Source organism: Eubalaena glacialis, chromosome 12, assembly GCF_028564815.1.
Source record: "Eubalaena glacialis isolate mEubGla1 chromosome 12, mEubGla1.1.hap2.+ XY, whole genome shotgun sequence".
In the NCBI taxonomy this organism is placed as follows: Eukaryota; Metazoa; Chordata; class Mammalia; order Artiodactyla; family Balaenidae; genus Eubalaena; species Eubalaena glacialis.
Window position 1 is genome coordinate 74,947,739 of NC_083727.1, and position 20,800 is coordinate 74,968,538.

Here is a 20,800-nt window from a genome sequence, read left to right on the forward strand (position 1 = left end):
CAATTTGTCCTGAGGATGAATGGGAACAGGGGGAACCCATGAGAGACTAGCTCTAGGTGTTGGGACAGGCACAGGTCACTCTAATTTCCCATCAGGAAGAAGAATTAACCACAGGCTCAGCCTGCCCCACGGAACCAGAATAGTGCCTGAAGCAATCCTGAGCTTTTGCGGCCAGCTCCCAAAAAAGCGAGTTGAAAAATGGAGCTCAGGGGCACTGCAATTCACAAACCTGCAGAGTTATAAATGATCACTCTCGTCCAAAAATATATTGAGGGAAGGCAACAAAGAGGATTTGAAAGCAAGGCAGAATTGCAGGAAACAGATTTCAGGAGGTAGATTCGAATCGCCTTGAAAGCACATGAAAAGCGGCAAAATGTCGACAATGATGCACTTGGCCAAGAAGGGCGTATGCGTTTTTTCCTGAATATATTCAGGAAAAAACGCATACGCCCTTTTTGGCCAGCCAAGCAAGCCACAAATGCAAATCAGCACTACAAAGAAGTCTCGCTTCCCACCGGTCAAAAGGGCCATCTTAAAAAAGTGTAAACACCAGAAATGCAGGACAGGCCAGGGAGAAACGGCAGCCTTGTTAGGCTGATGGGCGGGATGTAAATTGCCAACAGGAACTCTGGAGAATTGTATGGTGTTTCCTAAAACATCTAAAAAGCAAAGCCAGAGAGCATGGGGCACTTCTGCTCATGGGCGTATCAAATGGGAAAACTACAAAGCAACAAGACAGAGGCACCCCAAAGTTAAGGGCTGCTCTGTTAACAAGAACCTCCACTTTGGTACACCTTAAATACCCCAGAAAAGAGAAAAATTGATAAAGAAGTTGTGGTACTTAGGCACAGTGGAATATCACTCAGCCATGAAATCAATGTCATAAGCCTAGTAGCAGCATGATGAGTGGATTTAGGTACGATGATTCTAAGTGAAATAAGTCACACAGAAACAGACACTTATCCTAAGATATCACTTATAGAGGAAATGTCAAAATCGTTACACTTGAACTGAATTACAAAACAGACCAGAGTCACACCTTTAGAAGACACACTATGGCTGCTTAACGGGAAAGGTGAGGTGGGGTGATGCATAAAACAAGGGTTTGAAATTAGCTCAGATACCGTTCCATAAGCCAAATATGTAATAGACAAGACCTACTCCCTGCTCAGTGAACTGGACTCAACACCCCCTATTCACCGCACAAGAATATATCTGACTAGTAAGAATCTTAAAACCTATGTATTGATATCTCTCTGGAAGTGAATCAAGAGGGTGTAAAGCGGCATAAACACAGCAGTGAAAAGCAGCTAAACCCCATTATAAAAATAGATTACTTAAAAAAACCCAAAAAACAAAGACAGTGAAAGAGACAGAAATTCTTACAAAATCCGTTCAGGGGCTCTGATGTAACCTGGATTGACCATATCTAGACCCACAGCTGGATGAGACAGAAGGCTGGACACTCTTGGGGCTGAGAGGATTGGTGAGGTTGGGTGAGCAAACGCAGACCCTTTAAAGTAATACCGCGTGGTACCCACCCCATGGGTCCCAAATCTCCAAGTTCAAGGGCATCTTCCTACATCGAAAACATGCCTGGGAAACCCAGAAGATGCTCCACCGTGTGATCGGGAAAAGTTTCTAAAACGCACCTCATTTCTCCTCTCCTTGTGCTCGGGTTCGCCATTCCAGCCGCTTTCCTAACAATCTCCCTACTTGGAGAATCAGCACCTTTAACCTCCTGTTTCGTACAGGTTGCAATTTGTCCTGAGGATAAATGGGAAGAGGGGGAACCCATGAGAGACTAGCTCTAGGTGTTGGGACAGGCACAGGTCACTCTAATTTCCCATCAGGAAGAAGAATTAACCACAGGCTCAGCCTGCCCCCCGGAACCAGAATAGTGCCTGAAGCAATCCTGCGCTTTTGCGGCCAGCTCCCAAAAAAGCGAGTTGAAAAATGGAGCTCAGGGGCCCTGCAATTCACAAACCTGCAGAGTTATAAATGATCACTCTCGTCCAAAAATATATTGAGGGAAGGCAACAAAGAGGATTTGAAAGCAAGGCAGAATTGCAGGAAACAGATTTCAGGAGGTAGATTCGACTCGCCTTTAAAGCACATGAAAAGCGGCAAAACGTGGACAATGATGCACTTGGCCAAAAAGGACGTATGCGTTTTTTCCTGAATATGTTCAGGAAAAAACGCATACGCCCTTCTTGGCCAACCAAGCAAGCCGGAAATGCAAATCAGCACTACAAAGAAGTCTCACTTCCCATCGGTCAAAAGGGCCATCTTAAAAAAGTGTAAACGCCAGAAATGCAGGACAGGCCAGGGAGAAACGGCAGCCTTGTTAGGCTGCTGGGCGGGATGTAGATTGCCAACGGCCACTCTGGAGAAGTGTATGGTGTTTCCTAAAACATCTAAAAATCACAGCTAGAGAGCATAGGGCACTTCCACTCATGGGCGTATAAAATGGGATAACTAAAAACCAACAAGACTCAGGCACCCCAAAGTTTAGGGCTGCTCTGTTTACAAGAACCTCCACGAAAGTACACCGTAAATATGCCAGGAAAGAGAAAAATGGATAAAGAAGATGCGGTACTTATGTGCAATGGAATATCACTCAGCCATGAAATCAACATCAGAAGACTAGTAGCAGCATGATGAGTGGATTTAGGCACGACGTTTCTAAGTGAAATAAGTCACACAGAAAAAGACACTTATCATAAGATATCACTTATAGAGGGAATGTAAAATTCGCTACACATGACCTGAATTACAAAACAGAACAGAGTCACACATTTAGAAAACACACTATGGCTGCTGAACGGGAAAGGTGAGGTGGGGTGAGGCAGAAAACAAGGTTTGAAGTTAGCACAGATACCGTTCCATAAACCAAATATGTAACAGACAAGACCTACTCCTTGCTCAGTGAACTGGACTCAACACCCCCTATTCACCGCACAAGAATACATCTGACTAGTAAGAATCTTAAAACCTATGTATTGATAGATCTCTGGAAGTGAATCAACTGTGTGTAAAGCGGCATAAACACAGCAGTGAAAATCACCTAAACCCCGTTATAAAAAAAAATTACAAAAAAACCCCCAACAAAGACAGTGAAAGAGAGAGAAATTCGTACAAAGTTCGTTCAGAGGCTGTGAAGCAACCTGGATTGACCATATCGAGACCCACAGCTGGATGAGACATAAGGCTGGACACTCTTGGGGCTGAGAGGATTGGAGAGGTTGGGTGAGCTAACGCAGACCCTTTAAAGTAATACCGCGTGGTACCCATTCTATCCGGGCCAAATCTCCAGGTTCAAGGGAATCTTCCTACTCCGAAAACATGCATGGGAATCCCAGAGGATGGTACACCATGTGATCGGGAAAGGTTTCTAAAACGCACCTCATTTCTCCTCTCCTTGTGCTCGGGTTCGCCATTCCAGCCGTTTTACTAAAAATCTCCCCTCTTGGAGAATCAGCACCTTTAACCTCCTGTTTAGTACAGGTTGCAATTTGTCCTGAGGATGAATGGGAAGAGGGGGAACCCATGAGAGACTAGCTCTAGGTGTTGGGACCGGCACAGGTCACTCTAATTTCCCATCAGGAAGAAGAATTAACCACAGGCTCAGCCTGCCCTAGGGAAACAGAATAGTGCCTGAAGCAATCCTGCGCTTTTGCGGAGAGCTCCCAAAACAGCGAGTTAAAAAATGGAGTTCAGGGGCACTGCAATTCACAAACCTGCAGAGTTATAAATGATCACTCTCGTCCAAAAATATATTGAGGGAAGGCAACGAAGAGGATTTGAAAGCAAGGCAGAATTGCAGGAAACAGATTTCAGGAGGTAGATTCGACTCGCCTTTAAAGCACATGAAAAGCGGCAAAACGTCTAGTCTACAATGATGCCCTTGGCCAAAAAGGGCGTATGCGTTTTTTCCTGAATATATTCAGGAAAAAACGCATACGCCCTTTTTGGCCAATCAAGCAAGCCTGAAAGGCAAATCAGCACTACAAAGAAGTCTCGCTTGCCATCGGTCAAAAGGGCCATGCTGCAAAAAGTGTAAAAACCAGAAATGCAGGACAGGCCATGGAGACATGGGAGCCTTGCTACGCTGATGGGTGGGCTGTCAATTGCCAACGGCCACTCTGGAGAAGTGTATGCTGTTTCCTAAAACATCTAAAAATCACAGCTAGATAGCATAGGGCACTTCCACTCATGGGCGTATAAAATGGGATAACTAAAAACCAACAAGACTCAGGCACCCCAAAGTTTAGGGCTGCTCTGTTTACAAGAACCTCCACGAAAGTACACCTTAAACATGCCAGGAAAGAGAAAAATGGATAAAGAAGTTGCGGTACTTATGTGCAATGGAATATCACTCAGCCATGAAATCAACATCAGAAGACTAGTAGCAGCATGATGAGTGGATTTAGGCACGACGTTTCTAAGTGAAATAAGTCACACAGAAAAAGACACTTATCATAAGATATCACTTATAGAGGGAATGTAAAATTCGCTACACATGACCTGAATTACAAAACAGAACAGAGTCACACATTTAGAAAACACACTATGGCTGCTGAACGGGAAAGGTGAGGTGGGGTGAGGCAGAAAACAAGGTTTGAAGTTAGCACAGATACCGTTCCATAAACCAAATATGTAACAGACAAGACCTACTCCTTGCTCAGTGAACTGGACTCAACACCCCCTATTCACCGCACAAGAATACATCTGACTAGTAAGAATCTTAAAACCTATGTATTGATATCTCTCTGGAAGTGAATCAAGTGGGTGTAAAGCGGCATAAACACAGCAGTGAAAATCAGCTAAACCCCGTTATAAAAATAAATTACCAAAAAAACCCCAACAAAGACAGTGAAAGAGAGAGAAATTCGTTCAAAGTTCGTTCAGAGGCTGTGAAGCAACCTGGATTGACCATATCGAGACCCACAGCTGGATGAGACAGAAGGCTGGACACTCTTGGTGCTGAGAGGATTGGTGTGGTTGGGTGAGCAAACGCAGACCCTTTAAAGTAATACTGCGTGGTACCCGTTCCACGCGTGCCAAATCTCCAGGTTCAAGGGAATCTTCCTACAGCGACAACATGCATGGGAAACCCAGAGGATGGTCCACCGTGTGATCGGGAAAGGTTTGTAAAATGCACCTCATTTCTCTTCTCCTGGTGCTCGGGTTCGCCATTCCAGCCGCTTGACTAACAATCTCCCCACTTGGAGAATCAGCACCTTTAACCTCCTGTTTAGTACAGGTTGCAATTTGTCCTGAGGATGAATGGGAAGAGGGGGAACCCATGAGAGACTAGCTCTAGGTGTTGGGACAGGCACAGGTCACTCTAATTTCCCATCAGGAAGAAGAATTAACCACAGGCTCAGCCTGCCCCACGGAACCAGAATAGTGCCTGAAGCAATCCTGCGCTTTTGCGGCCAGCTCCCAAAAAAGCGAGTTGAAAAATGGAGCTCAGGGGCACTGCAATTCACAAACCTGCAGAGTTATAAATGATCACTCTCGTCCAAAAATATATTGAGGGAAGGCAACAAAGAGGATTTGAAAGCAAGGCAGAATTGCAGGAAACAGATTTCAGGAGGTAGATTCGAATCGCCTTGAAAGCACATGAAAAGCGGCAAAATGTCGACAATGATGCACTTGGCCAAGAAGGGCGTATGCGTTTTTTCCTGAATATATTCAGGAAAAAACGCATACGCCCTTTTTGGCCAGCCAAGCAAGCCACAAATGCAAATCAGCACTACAAAGAAGTCTCGCTTCCCACCGGTCAAAAGGGCCATCTTAAAAAAGTGTAAACACCAGAAATGCAGGACAGGCCAGGGAGAAACGGCAGCCTTGTTAGGCTGATGGGCGGGATGTAAATTGCCAACAGGAACTCTGGAGAATTGTATGGTGTTTCCTAAAACATCTAAAAAGCAAAGCCAGAGAGCATGGGGCACTTCTGCTCATGGGCGTATCAAATGGGAAAACTACAAAGCAACAAGACAGAGGCACCCCAAAGTTAAGGGCTGCTCTGTTAACAAGAACCTCCACTTCGGTACACCTTAAATATCCCAGAAAAGAGAAAAATTGATAAAGAAGTTGTGGTACTTAGGCACAGTGGAATATCACTCAGCCATGAAATCAATGTCATAAGGCTACTAGCAGCATGATGAGTGGATTTAGGTACGAAGTTTCTAAGTGAAATAAGTCACACAGAAAAAGACACTTATCATAAGATATCACTTATAGAGGGAATGTAAAAATCGCTACACATGACCTGAATTACAAAACAGAACAGAGTCACACATTTAGAAAACACACTATGGCTGCTGAACGGGAAAGGTGAGGTGGGGTGAGGCAGAAAACAAGGTTTGAAATTAGCACAGATACCGTTCCATAAACCAAATATGTAACACACAAGACCTACTCCTTGCTCAGTGAACTGGACTCAACACCCCCTATTCACCGCACAAGAATACATCTGACTAGTAAGAATCTTAAAACCTATGTATTGATAGATCTCTGGAAGTGAATCAACTGTGTGTAAAGCGGCATAAACACAGCAGTGAAAATCACCTAAACCCCGTTATAAAAAAAAATTACAAAAAAACCCCCAACAAAGACAGTGAAAGAGAGAGAAATTCGTACAAAGTTCGTTCAGAGGCTGTGAAGCAACCTGGATTGACCATATCGAGACCCACAGCTGGATGAGACATAAGGCTGGACACTCTTGGGGCTGAGAGGATTGGAGAGGTTGGGTGAGCTAACGCAGACCCTTTAAAGTAATACCGCGTGGTACCCATTCTATCCGGGCCAAATCTCCAGGTTCAAGGGAATCTTCCTACTCCGAAAACATGCATGGGAATCCCAGAGGATGGTACACCATGTGATCGGGAAAGGTTTCTAAAACGCACCTCATTTCTCCTCTCCTTGTGCTCCGGTTCGCCATTCCAGCCGTTTTACTAAAAATCTCCCCTCTTGGAGAATCAGCACCTTTAACCTCCTGTTTAGTACAGGTTGCAATTTGTCCTGAGGATGAATGGGAACAGGGGGAACCCATGAGAGACTAGCTCTAGGTGTTGGGACCGGCACAGGTCACTCTAATTTCCCATCAGGAAGAAGAATTAACCACAGGCTCAGCCTGCCCTAGGGAAACAGAATAGTGCCTGAAGCAATCCTGCGCTTTTGCGGAGAGCTCCCAAAACAGCGAGTTAAAAAATGGAGTTCAGGGGCACTGCAATTCACAAACCTGCAGAGTTATAAATGATCACTCTCGTCCAAAAATATATTGAGGGAAGGCAACGAAGAGGATTTGAAAGCAAGGCAGAATTGCAGGAAACAGATTTCAGGAGGTAGATTCGACTCGCCTTTAAAGCACATGAAAAGCGGCAAAACGTCTACAATGATGCCCTTGGCCAAAAAGGGCGTATGCGTTTTTTCCTGAATATATTCAGGAAAAAACGCATACGCCCTTTTTGGCCAATCAAGCAAGCCTGAAAGGCAAATCAGCACTACAAAGAAGTCTCGCTTGCCATCGGTCAAAAGGGCCATGCTGCAAAAAGTGTAAAAACCAGAAATGCAGGACAGGCCATGGAGACATGGGAGCCTTGCTACGCTGATGGGTGGGCTGTCAATTGCCAACGGCCACTCTGGAGAAGTGTATGGTGTTTCCTAAAACATCTAAAAATCACAGCTAGAGAGCATAGGGCACTTCCACTCATGGGCGTATAAAATGGGATAAGTAAAAACCAACAAGACTCAGGCACCCCAAAGTTTAGGGCTGCTCTGTTTACAAGAACCTCCACTTCAGTACACCGTAAATATGCCAGGAAAGACAAAAATGGATAAAGAAGTTGTGGTACTTAAGTACAATGGAATATCACTCAGCCATGAAATCAATGTCATAAGGCTACTAGCAGCATGATGAGTGGATTTAGGTACGAAGTTTCTAAGTGAAATAAGTCACACAGAAAAAGACACTTATCATAAGATATCACTTATAGAGGGAATGTAAAAATCGCTACACATGACCTGAATTACAAAACAGAACAGAGTCACACATTTAGAAAACACACTATGGCTGCTGAACGGGAAAGGTGAGGTGGGGTGAGGCAGAAAACAAGGTTTGAAATTAGCACAGATACCGTTCCATAAACCAAATATGTAACAGACAAGACCTACTCCTTGCTCAGTGAACTGGACTCAACACCCCCTATTCACCGCACAAGAATACATCTGACTAGTAAGAATCTTAAAACCTATGTATTGATAGATCTCTGGAAGTGAATCAACTGTGTGTAAAGCGGCATAAACACAGCAGTGAAAATCACCTAAACCCCGTTATAAAAAAAAATTACAAAAAAACCCCCAACAAAGACAGTGAAAGAGAGAGAAATTCGTACAAAGTTCGTTCAGAGGCTGTGAAGCAACCTGGATTGACCATATCGAGACCCACAGCTGGATGAGACATAAGGCTGGACACTCTTGGGGCTGAGAGGATTGGAGAGGTTGGGTGAGCTAACGCAGACCCTTTAAAGTAATACCGCGTGGTACCCATTCTATCCGGGCCAAATCTCCAGGTTCAAGGGAATCTTCCTACTCCGAAAACATGCATGGGAATCCCAGAGGATGGTACACCATGTGATCGGGAAAGGTTTCTAAAACGCACCTCATTTCTCCTCTCCTTGTGCTCGGGTTCGCCATTCCAGCCGTTTTACTAAAAATCTCCCCTCTTGGAGAATCAGCACCTTTAACCTCCTGTTTAGTACAGGTTGCAATTTGTCCTGAGGATGAATGGGAACAGGGGGAACCCATGAGAGACTAGCTCTAGGTGTTGGGACCGGCACAGGTCACTCTAATTTCCCATCAGGAAGAAGAATTAACCACAGGCTCAGCCTGCCCTAGGGAAACAGAATAGTGCCTGAAGCAATCCTGCGCTTTTGCGGAGAGCTCCCAAAACAGCGAGTTAAAAAATGGAGTTCAGGGGCACTGCAATTCACAAACCTGCAGAGTTATAAATGATCACTCTCGTCCAAAAATATATTGAGGGAAGGCAACGAAGAGGATTTGAAAGCAAGGCAGAATTGCAGGAAACAGATTTCAGGAGGTAGATTCGACTCGCCTTTAAAGCACATGAAAAGCGGCAAAACGTCTAGTCTACAATGATGCCCTTGGCCAAAAAGGGCGTATGCGTTTTTTCCTGAATATATTCAGGAAAAAACGCATACGCCCTTTTTGGCCAATCAAGCAAGCCTGAAAGGCAAATCAGCACTACAAAGAAGTCTCGCTTGCCATCGGTCAAAAGGGCCATGCTGCAAAAAGTGTAAAAACCAGAAATGCAGGACAGGCCATGGAGACATGGGAGCCTTGCTACGCTGATGGGTGGGCTGTCAATTGCCAACGGCCACTCTGGAGAAGTGTATGCTGTTTCCTAAAACATCTAAAAATCACAGCTAGATAGCATAGGGCACTTCCACTCATGGGCGTATAAAATGGGATAACTAAAAACCAACAAGACTCAGGCACCCCAAAGTTTAGGGCTGCTCTGTTTACAAGAACCTCCACGAAAGTACACCTTAAACATGCCAGGAAAGAGAAAAATGGATAAAGAAGTTGCGGTACTTATGTGCAATGGAATATCACTCAGCCATGAAATCAACATCAGAAGACTAGTAGCAGCATGATGAGTGGATTTAGGCACGACGTTTCTAAGTGAAATAAGTCACACAGAAAAAGACACTTATCATAAGATATCACTTATAGAGGGAATGTAAAATTCGCTACACATGACCTGAATTACAAAACAGAACAGAGTCACACATTTAGAAAACACACTATGGCTGCTGAACGGGAAAGGTGAGGTGGGGTGAGGCAGAAAACAAGGTTTGAAGTTAGCACAGATACCGTTCCATAAACCAAATATGTAACAGACAAGACCTACTCCTTGCTCAGTGAACTGGACTCAACACCCCCTATTCACCGCACAAGAATACATCTGACTAGTAAGAATCTTAAAACCTATGTATTGATATCTCTCTGGAAGTGAATCAAGTGGGTGTAAAGCGGCATAAACACAGCAGTGAAAATCAGCTAAACCCCGTTATAAAAATAAATTACCAAAAAAACCCCAACAAAGACAGTGAAAGAGAGAGAAATTCGTTCAAAGTTCGTTCAGAGGCTGTGAAGCAACCTGGATTGACCATATCGAGACCCACAGCTGGATGAGACAGAAGGCTGGACACTCTTGGTGCTGAGAGGATTGGTGTGGTTGGGTGAGCAAACGCAGACCCTTTAAAGTAATACTGCGTGGTACCCGTTCCACGCGTGCCAAATCTCCAGGTTCAAGGGAATCTTCCTACAGCGACAACATGCATGGGAAACCCAGAGGATGGTCCACCGTGTGATCGGGAAAGGTTTGTAAAATGCACCTCATTTCTCTTCTCCTGGTGCTCGGGTTCGCCATTCCAGCCGCTTGACTAACAATCTCCCCACTTGGAGAATCAGCACCTTTAACCTCCTGTTTAGTACAGGTTGCAATTTGTCCTGAGGATGAATGGGAAGAGGGGGAACCCATGAGAGACTAGCTCTAGGTGTTGGGACAGGCACAGGTCACTCTAATTTCCCATCAGGAAGAAGAATTAACCACAGGCTCAGCCTGCCCCACGGAACCAGAATAGTGCCTGAAGCAATCCTGCGCTTTTGCGGCCAGCTCCCAAAAAAGCGAGTTGAAAAATGGAGCTCAGGGGCACTGCAATTCACAAACCTGCAGAGTTATAAATGATCACTCTCGTCCAAAAATATATTGAGGGAAGGCAACAAAGAGGATTTGAAAGCAAGGCAGAATTGCAGGAAACAGATTTCAGGAGGTAGATTCGAATCGCCTTGAAAGCACATGAAAAGCGGCAAAATGTCGACAATGATGCACTTGGCCAAGAAGGGCGTATGCGTTTTTTCCTGAATATATTCAGGAAAAAACGCATACGCCCTTTTTGGCCAGCCAAGCAAGCCACAAATGCAAATCAGCACTACAAAGAAGTCTCGCTTCCCACCGGTCAAAAGGGCCATCTTAAAAAAGTGTAAACACCAGAAATGCAGGACAGGCCAGGGAGAAACGGCAGCCTTGTTAGGCTGATGGGCGGGATGTAAATTGCCAACAGGAACTCTGGAGAATTGTATGGTGTTTCCTAAAACATCTAAAAAGCAAAGCCAGAGAGCATGGGGCACTTCTGCTCATGGGCGTATCAAATGGGAAAACTACAAAGCAACAAGACAGAGGCACCCCAAAGTTAAGGGCTGCTCTGTTAACAAGAACCTCCACTTCGGTACACCTTAAATATCCCAGAAAAGAGAAAAATTGATAAAGAAGTTGTGGTACTTAGGCACAGTGGAATATCACTCAGCCATGAAATCAATGTCATAAGGCTAGTAGCAGCAGGATGAGTGGATTTAGGGACGATGACTCTAAGTGAAGTAAGTCACACAGAAAAGGACACTTATCCTAAGATATCACTTATAGAGGGAATGTCAAAATCGCTACACCTGAACTGAATTCCAAAACAGACCAGAGTCACACCTTTAGAAGACACACTATGGCTGCTTAACGGGAAAGGTGAGGTGGGGTGATGCATAAAACAAGGGTTTGAAATTAGCTCAGATACCGTTCCATAAGCCAAATATGTAATAGACAAGACCTACTCCCTGCTCAGTGAACTGGACTCAACACCCCCTATTCACCGCACAAGAATATATCTGACTAGTAAGAATCTGAAAACCTATGTATTGATATCTCTCTGGAAGTGAATCAAGAGGGTGTAAAGCGGCATAAACACAGCAGTGAAAAGCAGCTAAACCCCATTATAAAAATAGATTACTTAAAAAAACCCAAAAAAACAAAGACAGTGAAAGAGACAGAAATTCTTACAAAATCCGTTCAGGGGCTCTGATGCAACCTGGATTGACCATATCTAGACCCACAGCTGGATGAGACAGAAGGCTGGACACTCTTGGTGCTGAGAGGATTGGTGAGGTTGGGTGAGCAAACGCAGACCCTTTAAAGTAATACCGCGTGGTACCCACCCCATGGGTCCCAAATCTCCAAGTTCAAGGGCATCTTCCTACATCGAAAACATGCCTGGGAAACCCAGAAGATGCTCCACCGTGTGATCGGGAAAAGTTTCTAAAACGCACCTCATTTCTCCTCTCCTTGTGCTCGGGTTCGCCATTCCAGCCGCTTTCCTAACAATCTGCCTACTTGGAGAATCAGCACCTTTAACCTCCTGTTTCGTACAGGTTGCAATTTGTCCTGAGGATGAACGGGAAGAGGGGGAAAAAACGAGAGACTAGCTCTAGGTGTTGGGACAGGCACAGGTCACTCTATTTTCCCATCAGGTAGAAGAATGAACCACAGGCTCAGCCTGCCCCCCGGAACCAGAATAGGGCCTGAAGCAATCCTGCGCTTTTGCGGCCAGCTCCCAAAAAAGCGAGTTGACAAATGGAGCTCAGGGGCCCTGCAATTCACAAACCTGCAGTTATAAATGATAACTCTCGTCCACAAAATTAGTGAGGGAAGGCAACGAAGAGGATTTGAAAGCAAGGCAGAATTGCAGGAAACAGATTTCAGGAGGTTGATTCGACTCGCCTTTAAAGCACATGAAAAGCGGCAAAACGTCTACAATGATGCCCTTGGCCAAACAGGGCGTATGCGTTTTTTCCTGAATATATTCAGGAAAAAACGCATACGCCCTGTTTGGCCAACCAAGCAAGCCGGAAAGGCAGATCAGCACTACAAAGAAGTCTCGCTTCCCATCGGTCAAAAGGGCCATGCTGAAAAAAGTGTAAAATCCAGAAATGCAGGACAGGCCATGGAGACATGGGAGCCTTGCTACGCTGATGGGCGGGATGTAAATTGCCAACAGCCACTCTGGAGAAGCGTACGGTGTGTCCTGAAACATGTAATAAACACACCTGAGAGAGCATACGACACTTCCACTCATGGGCGTATAAATTGGGAATACTAAAACTCAACAAGACACAGGCACCCCAAAGTTTAGGGCTGCTCTGTTTACAAGAACGTCCACGAAAGTATACCTTAAATATGCCAGGAAAGAGAAAAATGGATAAAGAAGTTGCGGTTCTTATGTGCAATGGAATATCACTCAGCCATGAAATCAATGTCATACGGCTAATAGCAGCATGATGAGTGGATTTAGGCACGATGTTTCTAAGTGAAATAAGTCACACAGAAAAAGACACTTATCATAAGATATCACTTATAGAGGGAATGTAAAATTCGCTACACATGACCTGAATTACAAAACAGAACAGAGTCACACATTTAGAAAACACACTATGGCTGCTGAACGGGAAAGGTGAGGTGGGGTGAGGCAGAAAACAAGGTTTGAAATTAGCACAGATACCGTTCCATAAACCAAGTATGTAACAGACAAGACCTACTCCTTGCTCAGTGAACTGGACTCAACACCCCCTATTCACCGCACAAGAATACATCTGACTAGTAAGAATCTTAAAACCTATGTATTGATATCTCTCTGGAAGTGAATCAAGTGGGTGTAAAGCGGCATAAACACAGCAGTGAAAATCAGCTAAACCCCGTTATAAAAATAAATTACCAAAAAAACCCCAACAAAGACAGTGAAAGAGAGAGAAATTCGTTCAAAGTTCGTTCAGAGGCTGTGAAGCAACCTGGATTGACCATATCGAGACCCACAGCTGGATGAGACAGAAGGCTGGACACTCTTGGTGCTGAGAGGATTAGTGAGGTTGGGTGAGCAAACGCAGACCCTTTAAAGTAATACTGCGTGGTACCCGTTCCATGCGTGCCAAATCTCCAGGTTCAAGGGAATCTTCCTACAGCGACAACATGCATGGGAAACCCAGAGGATGGTCCACCGTGTGATCGGGAAAGGTTTGTAAAATGCACCTCATTTCTCTTCTCCTGGTGCTCGGGTTCGCCATTCCAGCCGCTTTACTAACAATCTCCCCACTTGGAGAATCAGCACCTTTAACCTCCTGTTTAGTACAGGTTGCAATTTGTCCTGAGGATGAATGGGAACAGGGGGAACCCATGAGAGACTAGCTCTAGGTGTTGGGACAGGCACAGGTCACTCTAATTTCCCATCAGGAAGAAGAATTAACCACAGGCTCAGCCTGCCCCACGGAACCAGAATAGTGCCTGAAGCAATCCTGAGCTTTTGCGGCCAGCTCCCAAAAAAGCGAGTTGAAAAATGGAGCTCAGGGGCACTGCAATTCACAAACCTGCAGAGTTATAAATGATCACTCTCGTCCAAAAATATATTGAGGGAAGGCAACAAAGAGGATTTGAAAGCAAGGCAGAATTGCAGGAAACAGATTTCAGGAGGTAGATTCGAATCGCCTTGAAAGCACATGAAAAGCGGCAAAATGTCGACAATGATGCACTTGGCCAAGAAGGGCGTATGCGTTTTTTCCTGAATATATTCAGGAAAAAACGCATACGCCCTTTTTGGCCAGCCAAGCAAGCCACAAATGCAAATCAGCACTACAAAGAAGTCTCGCTTCCCACCGGTCAAAAGGGCCATCTTAAAAAAGTGTAAACACCAGAAATGCAGGACAGGCCAGGGAGAAACGGCAGCCTTGTTAGGCTGATGGGCGGGATGTAAATTGCCAACAGGAACTCTGGAGAATTGTATGGTGTTTCCTAAAACATCTAAAAAGCAAAGCCAGAGAGCATGGGGCACTTCTGCTCATGGGCGTATCAAATGGGAAAACTACAAAGCAACAAGACAGAGGCACCCCAAAGTTAAGGGCTGCTCTGTTAACAAGAACCTCCACTTTGGTACACCTTAAATACCCCAGAAAAGAGAAAAATTGATAAAGAAGTTGTGGTACTTAGGCACAGTGGAATATCACTCAGCCATGAAATCAATGTCATAAGCCTAGTAGCAGCATGATGAGTGGATTTAGGTACGATGATTCTAAGTGAAATAAGTCACACAGAAACAGACACTTATCCTAAGATATCACTTATAGAGGAAATGTCAAAATCGTTACACTTGAACTGAATTACAAAACAGACCAGAGTCACACCTTTAGAAGACACACTATGGCTGCTTAACGGGAAAGGTGAGGTGGGGTGATGCATAAAACAAGGGTTTGAAATTAGCTCAGATACCGTTCCATAAGCCAAATATGTAATAGACAAGACCTACTCCCTGCTCAGTGAACTGGACTCAACACCCCCTATTCACCGCACAAGAATATATCTGACTAGTAAGAATCTTAAAACCTATGTATTGATATCTCTCTGGAAGTGAATCAAGAGGGTGTAAAGCGGCATAAACACAGCAGTGAAAAGCAGCTAAACCCCATTATAAAAATAGATTACTTAAAAAAACCCAAAAAACAAAGACAGTGAAAGAGACAGAAATTCTTACAAAATCCGTTCAGGGGCTCTGATGTAACCTGGATTGACCATATCTAGACCCACAGCTGGATGAGACAGAAGGCTGGACACTCTTGGGGCTGAGAGGATTGGTGAGGTTGGGTGAGCAAACGCAGACCCTTTAAAGTAATACCGCGTGGTACCCACCCCATGGGTCCCAAATCTCCAAGTTCAAGGGCATCTTCCTACATCGAAAACATGCATGGGAAACCCAGAAGATGCTCCACCGTGTGATCGGGAAAAGTTTCTAAAACGCACCTCATTTCTCCTCTCCTTGTGCTCGGGTTCGCCATTCCAGCCGCTTTCCTAACAATCTCCCTACTTGGAGAATCAGCACCTTTAACCTCCTGTTTCGTACAGGTTGCAATTTGTCCTGAGGATAAATGGGAAGAGGGGGAACCCATGAGAGACTAGCTCTAGGTGTTGGGACAGGCACAGGTCACTCTAATTTCCCATCAGGAAGAAGAATTAACCACAGGCTCAGCCTGCCCCCCGGAACCAGAATAGTGCCTGAAGCAATCCTGCGCTTTTGCGGCCAGCTCCCAAAAAAGCGAGTTGAAAAATGGAGCTCAGGGGCCCTGCAATTCACAAACCTGCAGAGTTATAAATGATCACTCTCGTCCAAAAATATATTGAGGGAAGGCAACAAAGAGGATTTGAAAGCAAGGCAGAATTGCAGGAAACAGATTTCAGGAGGTAGATTCGACTCGCCTTTAAAGCACATGAAAAGCGGCAAAACGTGGACAATGATGCACTTGGCCAAAAAGGACGTATGCGTTTTTTCCTGAATATGTTCAGGAAAAAACGCATACGCCCTTCTTGGCCAACCAAGCAAGCCGGAAATGCAAATCAGCACTACAAAGAAGTCTCACTTCCCATCGGTCAAAAGGGCCATCTTAAAAAAGTGTAAACGCCAGAAATGCAGGACAGGCCAGGGAGAAACGGCAGCCTTGTTAGGCTGCTGGGCGGGATGTAGATTGCCAACGGCCACTCTGGAGAAGTGTATGGTGTTTCCTAAAACATCTAAAAATCACAGCTAGAGAGCATAGGGCACTTCCACTCATGGGCGTATAAAATGGGATAACTAAAAACCAACAAGACTCAGGCACCCCAAAGTTTAGGGCTGCTCTGTTTACAAGAACCTCCACGAAAGTACACCGTAAATATGCCAGGAAAGAGAAAAATGGATAAAGAAGATGCGGTACTTATGTGCAATGGAATATCACTCAGCCATGAAATCAACATCAGAAGACTAGTAGCAGCATGATGAGTGGATTTAGGCACGACGTTTCTAAGTGAAATAAGTCACACAGAAAAAGACACTTATCATAAGATATCACTTATAGAGGGAATGTAAAATTCGCTACACATGACCTGAATTACAAAACAGAACAGAGTCACACATTTAGAAAACACACTATGGCTGCTGAACGGGAAAGGTGAGGTGGGGTGAGGCAGAAAACAAGGTTTGAAGTTAGCACAGATACCGTTCCATAAACCAAATATGTAACAGACAAGACCTACTCCTTGCTCAGTGAACTGGACTCAACACCCCCTATTCACCGCACAAGAATACATCTGACTAGTAAGAATCTTAAAACCTATGTATTGATAGATCTCTGGAAGTGAATCAACTGTGTGTAAAGCGGCATAAACACAGCAGTGAAAATCACCTAAACCCCGTTATAAAAAAAAATTACAAAAAAACCCCCAACAAAGACAGTGAAAGAGAGAGAAATTCGTACAAAGTTCGTTCAGAGGCTGTGAAGCAACCTGGATTGACCATATCGAGACCCACAGCTGGATGAGACATAAGGCTGGACACTCTTGGGGCTGAGAGGATTGGAGAGGTTGGGTGAGCTAACGCAGACCCTTTAAAGTAATACCGCGTGGTACCCATTCTATCCGGGCCAAATCTCCAGGTTCAAGGGAATCTTCCTACTCCGAAAACATGCATGGGAATCCCAGAGGATGGTACACCATGTGATCGGGAAAGGTTTCTAAAACGCACCTCATTTCTCCTCTCCTTGTGCTCGGGTTCGCCATTCCAGCCGTTTTACTAAAAATCTCCCCTCTTGGAGAATCAGCACCTTTAACCTCCTGTTTAGTACAGGTTGCAATTTGTCCTGAGGATGAATGGGAAGAGGGGGAACCCATGAGAGACTAGCTCTAGGTGTTGGGACCGGCACAGGTCACTCTAATTTCCCATCAGGAAGAAGAATTAACCACAGGCTCAGCCTGCCCTAGGGAAACAGAATAGTGCCTGAAGCAATCCTGCGCTTTTGCGGAGAGCTCCCAAAACAGCGAGTTAAAAAATGGAGTTCAGGGGCACTGCAATTCACAAACCTGCAGAGTTATAAATGATCACTCTCGTCCAAAAATATATTGAGGGAAGGCAACGAAGAGGATTTGAAAGCAAGGCAGAATTGCAGGAAACAGATTTCAGGAGGTAGATTCGACTCGCCTTTAAAGCACATGAAAAGCGGCAAAACGTCTAGTCTACAATGATGCCCTTGGCCAAAAAGGGCGTATGCGTTTTTTCCTGAATATATTCAGGAAAAAACGCATACGCCCTTTTTGGCCAATCAAGCAAGCCTGAAAGGCAAATCAGCACTACAAAGAAGTCTCGCTTGCCATCGGTCAAAAGGGCCATGCTGCAAAAAGTGTAAAAACCAGAAATGCAGGACAGGCCATGGAGACATGGGAGCCTTGCTACGCTGATGGGTGGGCTGTCAATTGCCAACGGCCACTCTGGAGAAGTGTATGCTGTTTCCTAAAACATCTAAAAATCACAGCTAGATAGCATAGGGCACTTCCACTCATGGGCGTATAAAATGGGATAACTAAAAACCAACAAGACTCAGGCACCCCAAAGTTTAGGGCTGCTCTGTTTACAAGAACCTCCACGAAAGTACACCTTAAACATGCCAGGAAAGAGAAAAATGGATAAAGAAGTTGCGGTACTTATGTGCAATGGAATATCACTCAGCCATGAAATCAACATCAGAAGACTAGTAGCAGCATGATGAGTGGATTTAGGCACGACGTTTCTAAGTGAAATAAGTCACACAGAAAAAGACACTTATCATAAGATATCACTTATAGAGGGAATGTAAAATTCGCTACACATGACCTGAATTACAAAACAGAACAGAGTCACACATTTAGAAAACACACTATGGCTGCTGAACGGGAAAGGTGAGGTGGGGTGAGGCAGAAAACAAGGTTTGAAGTTAGCACAGATACCGTTCCATAAACCAAATATGTAACAGACAAGACCTACTCCTTGCTCAGTGAACTGGACTCAACACCCCCTATTCACCGCACAAGAATACATCTGACTAGTAAGAATCTTAAAACCTATGTATTGATATCTCTCTGGAAGTGAATCAAGTGGGTGTAAAGCGGCATAAACACAGCAGTGAAAATCAGCTAAACCCCGTTATAAAAATAAATTACCAAAAAAACCCCAACAAAGACAGTGAAAGAGAGAGAAATTCGTACAAAGTTCGTTCAGAGGCTGTGAAGCAACCTGGATTGACCATATCGAGACCCACAGCTGGATGAGACATAAGGCTGGACACTCTTGGGGCTGAGAGGATTGGAGAGGTTGGGTGAGCTAACGCAGACCCTTTAAAGTAATACCGCGTGGTACCCATTCTATCCGGGCCAAATCTCCATGTTCAAGGGAATCTTCCTACTCCGAAAACATGCATGGGAATTCCAGAGGATGGTACACCATGTGATCGGGAAAGGTTTCTAAAACGAACCTCATTTCTCCTCTCCTTGTGCTCGGGTTCGCCATTCCAGCCGTTTTACTAAAAATCTCCCCTCTTGGAGAATCAGCACCTTTAACCTCCTGTTTAGTACAGGTTGCAATTTGTCCTGAGGATGAATGGGAAGAGGGGGAACCCATGAGAGACTAGCTCTAGGTGTTGGGACCGGCACAGGTCACTCTAATTTCCCATCAGGAAGAAGAATTAACCACAGGCTCAGCCTGCCCTAGGGAAACAGAATAGTGCCTGAAGCAATCCTGCGCTTTTGCGGAGAGCTCCCAAAACAGCGAGTTAAAAAATGGAGTTCAGGGGCACTGCAATTCACAAACCTGCAGAGTTATAAATGATCACTCTCGTCCAAAAATATATTGAGGGAAGGCAACGAAGAGGATTTGAAAGCAAGGCAGAATTGCAGGAAACAGATTTCAGGAGGTAGATTCGACTCGCCTTTAAAGCACATGAAAAGCGGCAAAACGTCTAGTCTACAATGATGCCCTTGGCCAAAAAGGGCGTATGCGTTTTTTCCTGAATATATTCAGGAAAAAACGCATACGCCCTTTTTGGCCAATCAAGCAAGCCTGAAAGGCAAATCAGCACTACAAAGAAGTCTCGCTTGCCATCGGTCAAAAGGGCCATGCTGCAAAAAGTGTAAAAACCAGAAATGCAGGACAGGCCATGGAGACATGGGAGCCTTGCTACGCTGATGGGTGGGCTGTCAATTGCCAACGGCCACTCTGGAGAAGTGTATGCTGTTTCCTAAAACATCTAAAAATCACAGCTAGATAGCATAGGGCACTTCCACTCATGGGCGTATAAAATGGGATAACTAAAAACCAACAAGACTCAGGCACCCCAAAGTTTAGGGCTGCTCTGTTTACAAGAACCTCCACGAAAGTACACCTTAAACATGCCAGGAAAGAGAAAAATGGATAAAGAAGTTGCGGTACTTATGTGCAATGGAATATCACTCAGCCATGAAATCAACATCAGAAGACTAGTAGCAGCATGATGAGTGGATTTAGGCACGACGTTTCTAAGTGAAATAAGTCACACAGAAAAAGACACTTATCATAAGATATCACTTATAGAGGGAATGTAAAATTCGCTACACATGACCTGAATTACAAAACAGAACAGAGTCACACATTTAGAAAACACACTATGGCTGCTGAACGGGAAAGGTGAGGTGGGGTGAGGCAGAAAACAAGGTTTGAAGTTAGCACAGATACCGTTCCATAAACCAAATATGTAACAGACAAGACCTACTCCTTGCTCAGTGAACTGGACTCAACACCCCCTATTCACCGCACAAGAATACATCTGACTAGTAAGAATCTTAAAACCTATGTATTGATATCTCTCTGGAAGTGAATCAAGTGGGTGTAAAGCGGCATAAACACAGCAGTGAAAATCAGCTAAACCCCGTTATAAAAATAAATTACCAAAAAAACCCCAACAAAGACAGTGAAAGAGAGAGAAATTCGTTCAAAGTTCGTTCAGAGGCTGTGAAGCAACCTGGATTGACCATATCGAGACCCACAGCTGGATGAGACAGAAGGCTGGACACTCTTGGTGCTGAGAG